This window comes from Talpa occidentalis, unplaced genomic scaffold, assembly GCF_014898055.3.
Source record: "Talpa occidentalis isolate TD23 unplaced genomic scaffold, MPIMG_talOcc4v2.1 talOcc4.11, whole genome shotgun sequence".
NCBI lineage: Eukaryota > Metazoa > Chordata > Mammalia > Eulipotyphla > Talpidae > Talpa > Talpa occidentalis.
In genome coordinates, this window is record NW_023601104.1 from 52359124 (window position 1) to 52371560 (window position 12437).

Consider the following 12437-nt stretch of genomic DNA (forward strand, 5'->3'; position numbering starts at 1 on the left):
CAGTTTGATCCCCGGCTGCTCCCCGGCCACCAGAGAAGGGTCCCACATGGTGCGCAGACTTCTCCTGCCGCCCGCTGCTCCCCTCAGCAGTGTGCTTCGGTCCTTCTGCCTGCTCTGCTCCCCGCTCTGGCTCTGGTGAATTCTCTCACCCTCCCGCGCTTCTGACTGTATCCAGTGCTTATATAAATAAATAAAAAATAAATCTTTAAATAATAATAACAATAATAATAAAGATAAGTTATTGCCTCCTAAAACTTTTACAGATTTTTCACCTATTTAGTAAAAATCTCATGCATTATTTTCAGCATTTTACTTTGAAATATAATGGCCCTATTCTTCTCTCCTTACCTCAAATTATACCCAAATCTTAAAAATATAACATATATAGCAGCATATACATTCAAATACTTATTAAACAACTTATTAAAATAAGGTCCCTATGAAAAGATTTGTCAAGATAGTGCAAAACCAGGATTGATAAGATGATCTCTAGCACAGCTATTCAACTCTTTATTATACTGACTGGGGAAAAGAAGTCCTCCAAAATTTTACATTGTCCAAGTTTATTAACAATGTCCTAAGATACTTACTCCAGAACCTCAAACACATGATTTGTTTAATTTCTAATTTTGTTTCTATAAGTGCATTATCTTACAAAGAATGCATACATTTTTATGAGTAGTTCCTCTGTTAAAAAAAAAAAAGCTATACTAAATGAAAATCATAGAACTATAGCAAATATGTTCTTATTCATCAAGAGAAATTCTAAGCGCTTTTTCATTTGCCATTTCTTCAAGTAATAATTGCTAAGGTTGCTATTCACCCTACCCAAAGCTGAGACATTACAATCTCTTAAAACACACACACATAATCCTGGAACCAATGCATTTTCAACATATTTGTTTTCTATAATAGCAACTAATGCCAAGTCATTTGATCACTTACCAATATGAAGACATCAGGGAGTAATTCAGAAATTAGAAAGATATAAAACAGACAGAAGCTTACTGGAAAAAAGGAGGGATAGAGGTGTATTGCCAAATTGGCAGTATGGATGATCTGCTGTAGAAGGGCCTTCCGATAAGATGACACACAGGGACTCCAAGAATCTGCCGTTAGGTTAGTTTGGTCAGGCCCCGGGCAGCACTTCAAGAAACTGCATATTAAAGCCTGGGTTAAAAGCTACCTCTGATGGCCTGGAACTTACTTTGGCATTAAAAAGCCAGACTTTCAAACCACTTGACAAAATTTGCCCAAGAAGTCACTTCTCTCAACAAGAAAGGAAGCTTGTTCAGTTATCTTGATTTTAACTGGCCCATTTTAAGGGAACAAATTATTGATAGTTTATTCATTTATAGTTTCTTCTATTCAACAAAAACATTATAGGCATATTTAAAAATATATTAACTTCCATTTAAAACCACCTCAAGGATTCTGAATTTATTATTATTTTAAAGATTTTGTCTATATGATTACTCCTGAAATTCCCAGCATCACTTCTGACTCACCATCTCAAGTAAACCATGAGGCTAAAAGGGTTGTACAGATTTTGAGATTGCCTAAAGCTGATTGTTGGGAAAGGCTATCAAACCAATTTTCCAGGCTTCTCATTGCTCCAAATACCTACCACTGCTGAGTTACTGAATGGAATTCTAGATCTTTACCTCAACTACTTTATTCAGCTTGTGTGGAAAAATTACAGCCTCAATTTCCTTATCGGAAAATTGGACAACATAAGTACATACATGATGGGACTGTAGTGGTGATTTAATAAGATAAACCATGGGAGACCTGAGTAGTACCTGAAATGTAGCAGTAGAGACTCAGTAAACAGTTCACAGAAACAACTTTCCTCCACTGCAGTTATATGTGTGGACTCATTAACTTAAAATCTTTTGAGAGGGTGACAGAGAGGAGGGAAAGAAACAGTCCTTTTGATAGGCCACTGTTTGACATTTACATTGCTTGAAATACTAGATCTCTCCTGTTATTTTATGTGAAATGGTCTGAGGTTCATCTAGCCAGTTATTGAGGAACTATCTTTCAATGGGCTTGCCATCTAGCAGTAAGAGAAATGTAAATTTCCTGGTATAACTGCCACACCAAGGCAGGCCACAGTACCCAGTAGCAGGGGGAGAAATGGAGCCAGAGGGAGCCTGAGAACTCAGGATTAGTGATTAGAGAAGGAATCTGCCAAGCAGGAGTGAGAAACAGAAGGTTTTCCAGATGGACCTAAAGAAAGATAATCAAACTCAAAAATATATTTAAATGTTTGAAATGGCCATTTTGAATGTGCCTAAATTTTAAATTCATATGGGTCCATATTAAAACATCCATAATTGGGGCCTCCCTGGTGGTGCAAGAGGTTAAGATACAACCTATGAGGCTAGCTGCAGCCACTGCAGCATGAGTTTGATCCCTGGCGGGCCAGGGAGCTACCCACATGGTGCAGCAGACCTCTGCTGACTCACCCGCTGTTCCCCACAGGAGTGTATTTCAGTAGATCTGCCTGTTCTGCTCCCCACTCTGTCTCTGGTGAATCCTCTCACCCTCCACAACTCTGGCCTGTACCCCAGCTCTTGTGTACATAAATAAATATTTAAAAAAAATCCATAATTGCACACATTTTCCCACAGTGACTCTAATTGAGATATTAAAAGTAATAGATATTTATGTCTTTTGGACTTCATAAGAACTACAGGAATGAGCAGTGATGGGAATAAATTGATTAAACATTCTACTTTTATGTACTCATTTGTAACAGAGATAGCATGGCAGACCCTTGATATTTGGCATAGGGAAATACCTATGGAGGTCTGGTTTTCTCTCAAATCACAGTCTTATGCAGGATCCACATCATCATCATCCTCATCACCATCACCATAGCAGCTAATACTTATATAATGTTTATGTGCTAGACGTTGTTGGAAGTGCTTAATAGGAATTTACTTATCCCCCAAATGAGCAACATATTCTCATACCAAAAGTCAGTGGCATTTTAATTTTGCTAAGATTGAAAATTCTAAAAATGTGTTACTCAATGAGAAATCTTTACATTGGCCAGAACATTTTCAGCACAGGTTTATAAACCCTTTGTTTCTCTGTGGAACATAAAATAGGATCACTTCACTAACCAAATCATAGTAAAATAAACATCACCCTTCATAGGCTTTTTGCACACTCATTTCATATTGTGCTCAGCAATTCGCTCTTTATTCTTTCTAGGCTACTTTTTATAAACAGACCCAGTTCTCATTCCTCACAAGAGTTATAGGATCAGGTTGGAAGAACCAAGTTGCCCTGAGAAGTTTTTATAGAGTAGTCAGCTTGATCACTCTCTGACTACAGTCATTTATTCCCAAGCAAATTTTAATTCATCCTTCAGCAAAAAGACACATGACTATGTGTCAGAACTGTGGGATCATGCATGAAGAGTGATATCAAAGATATTAAACCCAAAGGTATATTACTGCATATGATCACTGAAATTAGAAGACAGTATGATGTGACATTTATATGAGAACATAAATGTAATATTTAAGAATAAAGATTCAAAGTTACTGGCGCCAAATTTCAATGTTGTCTTGATATGCCACATATACAATTTTTTAATATATAATTCACATCTTTCATCACATTTGTAATTTACCTATTAGAAAATTTAACTGCAACTTTTGTCTCTACCATCCTTAAAATGAGATGATTAGGAGATTACAAGCTAAATTATACATCTGAGTAATAATATACCCACAAATAGTATAACCTGTACATACAGAAAGTAGTAAATAACTCCATCACAGAAAAGTTAATCTTAGTTTCAAGGCATTGACAATAAGTTTAATATTTTCTGGACTTTTGATAAATTTTAGTCAGTTCTGATCCTTATTATTTCATGATTCCATCACTTAATACATGTTTTCAGAACAGTGGCTATATGCATACATGTGGGAGACAGACTTCCTGATTTTATAATAGTTATTTGTCTTAAAGGCCTCAATTTTCATAATAGACCAACCCCTTAGGACATTCAGTGTAAAACAATTGCTCTTGAACTTAGAAGGGTCACCACAAAGAATCTACAGTGCTGGGCTATGTTTAACTTGTCATTTCCACTGTTGGAGTGACAGAACTGATTTGATCATAGTCTCCAAAAGGGCAGTGTGCTTTGGGGACACACCAACTTGGTCCAGCCACCATGAACTTGAAACTGACAGCATAGTAACAAACTTCTGAGGGCATAGTTATGGAATGTGGAGCCCACAGTCTAGTTAAAAATTAAATTGCTTTTTAATTTAAAAATATATACTCCAACAACCCTAATAACTGGGATACTATTTGGAAATAATAGCTTCCAAATTTGATTTTTAAAGACTTCTTGCCTTTCAGAACTGCTGTTCTATGGGTGTGAAATAAAACACCAGGCTTTATCCCACTGAAATCTGAGAAGCTCAGAGCTAGTTTTAACTATTCGTATGTCTGTGTTGGCTTTACAGATAAAGATCAACTCAATGGCATTTTAGAAAATTAGTTGTGTCTAATCCCCAGTGTCCTAGTCAACATTTCCTTTATTAATAGAACAGGATACACATGGCTGTGGGCGACCTCCGACTAGATTCGCTGTGACTGTTGCAGCAGCCTGCAAAGTAAAGTTATTCTACGACCTACACTGGCATGTAAAAGGGAAAAAATGTATTTCATCAGATTCCTTGTTAACTTTTTCTATGTCAGCCACCCAAGTTTCTAGAGTATTTGCAGATTTGCTTTCAGAACTCTCTTAATATGCAGGTAACAAAAATAGACATTAAAACACTGACTTCTAAAATGCTTTCAAAAACTAGATCTAATATTTTGTTGATATGTACCTTTTACAAATAAAACTGTAACTGGAGATTTTCATAAAATATTTAGCCTAACCACCCTCCAAAGTTACACAAAACAAAGGAACAAAGAGTAATTAGGCCTCCACTTCTTTCCATTATTTTCCTATTGCCTTTCTTATTTTCTTCTTCCTTTATTTTTTTTAAAGATTTATTTATTTATACAAGAACCAGGGTTCAGTTCAGAGGTGCAGGAGGGTGAGAGTATTCACCAGAAAGAGCAGGGAGCAGGACAGGCAGACGGACCGGAGACACTGCTGAGGGGAGCAGCAGGCGAGACAGGAGAGGTCTCCCATGCCATGTGGGTTTCTCCCTGGCCAGCCGGGAATCAAACCCTTGCTGCAGAGGCTGCAGACAGCTTCACAGTGCAGCATTCAACCAGCTGCGCCACCGTGGAGGCCCTTCTTCCTTTATTTTTTTATTACTTCTCTTAAGTATCTGAATTCTATTTTACTTTTCATTCTAGAGTCATTTCATATTTTATTTTCACATAAAAACAAAAAAGGGGGAGATGAATACTAAACATAAAACATGTTTAAATCATGAATCAGGAGCCAAAGTAAAGTAACACTGAGATAACATTTTCCCCTTTCATATTGAAAAATATAAAATAAGTTGATAGAAGTCAATGTTCAGGAAATTGGCACTGCAATACATGAGTAGTGGCGCAATTTCTTACATACGTGACTATTTCTATCTGAATTAGAAAGGTGTATACTTTTGAATCCAGCAGTTCCACCTTTTGAAATCTATCCTACATAAGTTCTTATAAGACTGTGTTACACATAATAATGCATATATGGAAATTATAGATCAAATTATCTAGTTATCCTATTTGTGCAACTTTCAAAAAGGGTGTTTTGGTGGTAGGTGTAATGTGGTAGCATAACTCTGAAAAGGTGTGAATCTGTACTCTTAAATCATACAGTGTTGGAAACTAATATTATCTTGATAAAAAAAAATACAATTTAAAATTTCTTTTCACACTACCATATCTATCATTTTTAATCAAGATTTACCTTAATACTATTATCTGATCATTGATCTTTTTGTATATATACTCTTTTAAAATATATTTTTCTATTTTATTTTACACATTTTTTACATCATTTTTCATTTTTGCACAATGTATGCATTTTCATCTTGGTTATAGTCCCCATACAATTCCCACCCCACTTGTTTTGACCCCACTCCCTCCAACCCCTCTCCCCCCCGTAGTGTGTCTCTGGTTTATAGTTGCTTGTTGCTTGTTGATTTTGATTTTTACTTTATTAGAATTAGTCTTTTTCCTGGTCCCTTATTTAGGTTTTCTAAATTCCTGCTATGAGTGAGATCATCTGGTATTCTTCTTTTTCTTTCTGGCTTATATCGCTGAGCATGATCCCTTCCAGCTCCATCCATATTGCTGCAAATTGCATGAGTTTATCTTTTTTGATTGATGAGTAATATTCCATGGTGTATATGTACCACATCTTCTTGATCCAGTCATCTATATTAGGGCATTTGGGTTGTTTCCATAGCTTAGCTATTGTAAATAGTGCTACTATAAACATGGGGGTGCAGGTACCATTTTAAATTAATGTTTCGGTGTCCTTTGGGTAAACACCAAGGAGTGGAATTGCTGGATCATATGGAAGCTCCATCTTTAGCAGGTTGAGGAATCTCCACACAGCTTTCTATAGTGGTTGGACAGTTTGCACTCCCACCAGCAGTGCAGGCAAGTTCCTTTTTCTCCACATGCTCACCAACATTTGTTGTTGCTAGTTATTTTAATATGTGCCATTTTCACTAGTGTAAGATGGTATCTCATTGTAGTTTTGATTTACATTTCCCTGATTACAAGGGTTGTTGAACATTTTTTCATATGCCTGTTGGCCATTTGCATTTCCTCTTTGGAGAAGTTTCTTTTTAGCTCTTCTGCCCATTTTTTGACTGGATTATTTTCTTTGTTTTTGTTGTGTCTCAACAGCTCTTTGTAGATTTTTGTGATCAGTCCTTTATCATTAGTGTTGTGTGCAAAAATTTTCTCCCAATTGATGGGGTGTCTCTTTGTTTTGGTTATTGTCTCTTTTGCTGTACAGAAGCTCTTTAATTTCATGTAGTCCCAGCTGTTGATCTTTGCCTTCACTATCACTGCTTTGGGTGATGTGTCTTTAAAGATGTTACTGAGGTGTATATCATGTAGTGTTTCGCCTATATTTCTTTCCATATATTTTATGATTTCAGGTCTTATGTCTAGTTCTTTAATCCATTTGAGTTGGTTTTTGTGCATGGTGTGAGTTAGTAGTCAAGCTTCATTCTTTTGCATGTAGCGACCCAGTTTTCCCAGCACTGTTTATTGAACAAACTTTCTTTGCTCCATTGCACATTCTTTGCCCCTTTGTCAAAGATTAGTTGACCGTAAATCTGTGGGTTTATTTCTGGATTTTCAATTTAGTTCCATTGGTCTGTGTGTCTGTTCTTGTTCCAATACCATGCCGTTTTGATTATTATGGCTTTGTAGACAATTTAAAAATTTTTAATGAACTAAATCTATTTTACAAATATGGAAGAGTCCCATGACTTTTTAAATGACAAATATCAAACAGCAAAATAATACTTAGTTTTTTTAATTTAAAATATATACATGTAAATGTACTTTTAGATCAATATTTTTAGCTGTCTACTTAGAAGAATCTCTGCTTGGCCTCAGTTGTTTCAAATGTAATATCTTCAACATGAGCTACTGATCTTTCCCCCAATAATTTTCCCATCTTTCTAAATGACACCTCTATCCTATCACTTACTCATTCAGAAATCAGGGATATGTTGCTCTTTTATACTCCATCCCAATCCAATCCTAAAAATGTTTCAAATCTGTCTCCACCTTGCTATCTCCACTAGCATTACTCTCTCTAAGAATCCATTGTGTTTCACCTGATGTTGCAGTATACTGCCTCCTCTCTGATTTGTAGGCTTCTGTTGCTACAAATTTTGAATATATTTTTCATGCCCATTTGAAAGTACAATTTGGATCATGTCACTCCATGCCTAAAACCATCTATGCTAACTTTTTTTTATCACTGCAAATGTAATTGTCAAAAATTTTATTAGTTCAATTAGTATTTCTTTCATTACCAACTAATGGAAATGAGTAAGTTATTTTTATTGATAATTTCTCTTTCTTCATTTGTGCATTTCCTGTTTTATTCTTATTCTATATTAGTGTTGTGATGCCCCTAGCTTATGAGAACACTAACCCCTTGTTTGTCATGTTTCTTAACTTCCTTTTTAATGTTTTATGATTTTTTAATCTAAGGTAGATTTATATTTTAATATAGAAAAGTACATAGGGTTTTCCTTTGATGAAAAATAAATAAATGAAACCCTCCATGGTTTAACTTTGTACTCAGATAAAATCTATTCTCCTTTCCTTGGCCTATACCATCTCAAAACTGACTACTTCTCCAGTCAATAGCTATGATAACAATAAAAAAAAAAAACTGAAATATTTCCTCACTTATATTTCAAAAGAACTGTTGAAGAGATAAAACTATTAGTAACTTACTCTGAAGAAAGCAATGGGTTTATCCCAGGACCCACTGTTTGAAAGTTATCACTTAACCAGACTTTTGCAATAGCTTCCATTCTCGTTTTCCTAAGATTTTTGCAGCCTTCCATACAACAGCCAGGAAGTAATATATTCATGACACTCCTTTGCTTAAGAGCCTTCAATGTTGTAGGCCCACTAGACCAGGCCCCCAGTCAGCTCTACAATCTTTTTGTTCCCAATCATTTTGTTCCCTTGATTGCTATACTTGAGCTAAGTGGCATCTTTTCAGTTGCTCAACCACCAATCTCTTCTTCATCTTGGATCTTTGTGCTTCTCTGCCTGAAGCAGTTTTCTTTCCAAGTTTCATAAGTCTGACTCCTTATACTTTTCAGAGAGGTCTTCCTTGACCAATAAGTAGCCCACTTCTACTTTCTTTCCCATTTCACTATACTCATTTCTTTTATGTCACTTGAGACAAGTTGAAATTATTTGCTTATTTGTTTGTCACCTGCCCCCGAAATCCTCTGGAAGTCTATGCAACACAGCCATCATAGATACAATTGGTAGTGGGAGCTAAGGATCATGTCTGCAGAGTCAGGAAGGCCCATTAAAATATATAACATTAAATTCAGAAATTAAGGAACAAACTAGGAGAGGAATAAGGTCATTACAGAGGACAACTGGTAACTGGATGGAAGCATGTAAAAGGATTCAACTTCCAGAAGACTGTGACAGATATTTGGGTCCTAAGGAGGAATGTGAGGAGGGGTAATTAAAACTGGAGGGGGGCTTGGAGGCTGGAAAGATAGGTGTGACCAGCTGTCGAGGGACCAAGGAGGCTTTTTTTGATCCTACAAACACTGGGGAGTAACAGAAAGAAGAGTGAAATGAGATTTATGAGTTAGATGGAGTAAAAGGAGAAAAGATCAGATAATCTTCTAAAAGATAAATCGGTAGCCCCAACTCTTACTAATAAAAGATACGTAATGCCAGTCTATAACATGAGGTGAAATAAGCATAGTTTTTAATGAAAATTGAATATACAAGAACAGACATATGCAAAATATTTAGTACAGATTGGTATATTTTTATGTTAACTTCTTTTGAAAAAGAAAGTAATTTTGGAAATGTCAGCTGATTTTCTGAAGGAGTCAGTGCCCAAAACTGTGCTTTGTAAAAATCAGTCAGTTAGCTAGTTTTTAGGAACAGAAACAGAATGATTTGCCAGAATAAAAAAAAAACACTCCCAAGGATTATAATTCATGTATCACAGTGGTAAACTTTATATAATAAGGTTGCCTGATATATAAAAAACAAAAGCATTGCAAAATGTTTTCATTTAAAACTAAATTGCAACAAAAATGAAGACTTGGAAAAATACATGAAGCTCAATATTTCCCATTTAGGGAGTCATCCAATTATCAGGGAGCAGGGAAGGGGGGAACCTAGTAAATATGAAAAACGTCACTTTTTTCCCCCAAATCACAGAGTTTAGATATGACCTGATTTGACCCCAAATTGCACTGGACATTCTGTTACAAAGTAATTAGAAATACACAATGTACTAGTTCAATTTGTTTGTACTATGTAAAATTGATTTTTTTTCTTTAATACTAAAATTTGGTCCATCTGTTGAGAAAACAGAAAATGTTCTAAATATATACAAAGAGTGGAAATGCTTCATTCCACTGGCTGTATCCTGTGGTATATGCATTTTCATCAGTATGTTTGTCTTGCAGACAAAATGAATATCAGATGGTGGTTTTGAAAAAGGGCAGACCTAACATGAGGTGATTAGTTTCAAAAACAGATTTTTATTCTTGATAAATTATTACCAAATACAATCATCTGTTGATTGAGGATATAAAACAGATTGGTCATACTACAACCCACAGGTTAAATGAAAAACGGAAATAATAAGTTTATTTAACATGGTCTTGCATTAGGTTCCCAGCAGTGCAAATCTAAGGCAAATAATTAGATTTCCAATTTAAAGATATACATTTGTTAAGCCAGACATTTCCTGAGGTCATCTATTTCTCTGTTGGCTAGTTTCATTGCACTAGCAATGTATTTAGGACATTTTCACTTAGAACTTTATATTACTACACCTTGTACATTATTCTAGTCAGCCAGTATTATAGTGTGACTCAGGGATAACACAGAGAGGGCAAAGGGCTGACTGTGATGACTCCTGGCTGCAAATCAGATTCAAAAATACTATGACACAGAGGCAGGGAAAACTAATGCCTTAAAAAAAAAAATTCCATGAGGGGAGAAAAGAATTTGCTAAGAGACAACTGGTAAACCAAACAAATCAAAACATCTCATATGAAGTAACTGGAACAACAAATACAGAACAATCAATTTTGTTAAATAGTCACTTTTCTTTTTCTCAAGCAACCACTTTATTTTATGGTGAAAAATAAAGTTAAAGGACAACTGCTCTGATCAATAATATATCCTATGTTTAACAGAGCATACTTCCCTTTGTCCCCCTCCTCTATTTTTTCAGTAATTTACATAGCTCTGCTATGTAATGTCTCTCCAGGGAGCAAAGAATCCCATTATAGATGATTCCTCTGTGCAGGCTTCAGCTCTGTAAATCAACAGGCTGAGCTCTCTAACAGATTTTAAATCCCTGCTTGAGTTAGGTTGGGACAACTTGCAAATTGGTTGGGTGGGGAGTGGGAGGGGGAAGAAGAGTGGTACCAAAATGAGTTCCAGGAAAAGTGCTAGTAACAAAGTTTGTGTTTTGTTAACTTTCTGCATAACTGGTGCACCTTCCTACAAAACAGGAGAGATTCAGAAATGCAAGGATTGAAAAAACATCCAAATCATTCTCCTTCCAAAACACTCTCAAAGGATTCTAACAAGCCCAGCAGAGTACATCAGAAGCAGAAAGTAAGCAAGCTGGACTAATGCCTTGTTGGTGATAAGATTTCTAAATAGAACAGAGCACCTTAAAAAAGATTGAGTGAAGTTGTGTGACAACCACTGAGAACTAGAGGTCTCACAAGGAATTATTTTCTACAAGGCTTCCTATGCCTTTCTTACTCAAAAAATGAAAACTTCTCTAGAAAGCCGTCGTGGTAGAAGCAATCTGACAGATTGCCATTATTCTTTATATTATTTAGTCTCATTTAAAATGAACTGATAACATGGCTGATAATGATACCAAGTAGGCTGTAATGCATAACTATATAAAAACTTATTTTGCAATGAGTATATTTTACACATACTAACACTGATCACATTAAATATTCTTGCATATTTCCATTATTAAAAATCCAACATCATGTGTTTTAAAATTTTCCTTATTTTAAAATAATATGTTCAAGATAAACCAGGTGTTTATTGAAATAGAACAGAAGAAAAGGGGCAGGAAGGCAGTTCAATATTCCAAAGCAAATTGTTCCTGGGAGTCGATTCCATGTAAGACACAGTCATTTGTGTTTAACAGAATATTTTATTGTTACTACTGCTGCCAAACAAGGGCCCACTGCCTCATTGCACAGGAAACCAACAACCATGTTATGAGCTGCAATGAAAAGAAATAGTTAATGCAAGGTCACCTGGCAAGAGACTGGAGGCAAGGTTCTCAACTCAGTCTCCCTGAGGTTGGGACTTAGGTCCCAACAGGTGAAAATCTGAGTGACATTCTGTAACAATCTTTGCTACAGTTGGTTTTCTGGAAGGACTCTCACTGTCAATCTTTATTCCAAAAGTGTTCTAAAAGTCAACCTTTTCCTTAGCATGGATTATTATGTAGGGACTTCTCTGTGCTGCCAGGAAACTTGAGGCTGAACTTTTAAATGGAAGAAAAAGCCTTAGGGCACAATAGGGCACCATTTTCTACTTTAAGAATGGTGTATTTGTTTTAAATTGGTGCTCCTTCTCTAAAGTTCAAGAGGGACCTTTAAAAAAAAAAAAATCAGTATTTAAAAAGATCCAATTTCCCTGCACCTTTGGTCAAGAGTTCATAGTGACTTCCTCTGTTAGGAGCCTCACTAACTTACCTTAGCAAT

General features: G+C 35.8%; 1 protein-coding gene across 3 annotated transcripts in view; it reads right to left on the reverse strand.

Moving 5' to 3' along the window:
- SLC25A21 (solute carrier family 25 member 21) overlaps window positions 1-12437 on the reverse strand; it is a 439643-nt gene that overhangs the window by 297449 nt on the left and 129757 nt on the right. The window lies entirely within an intron of this gene.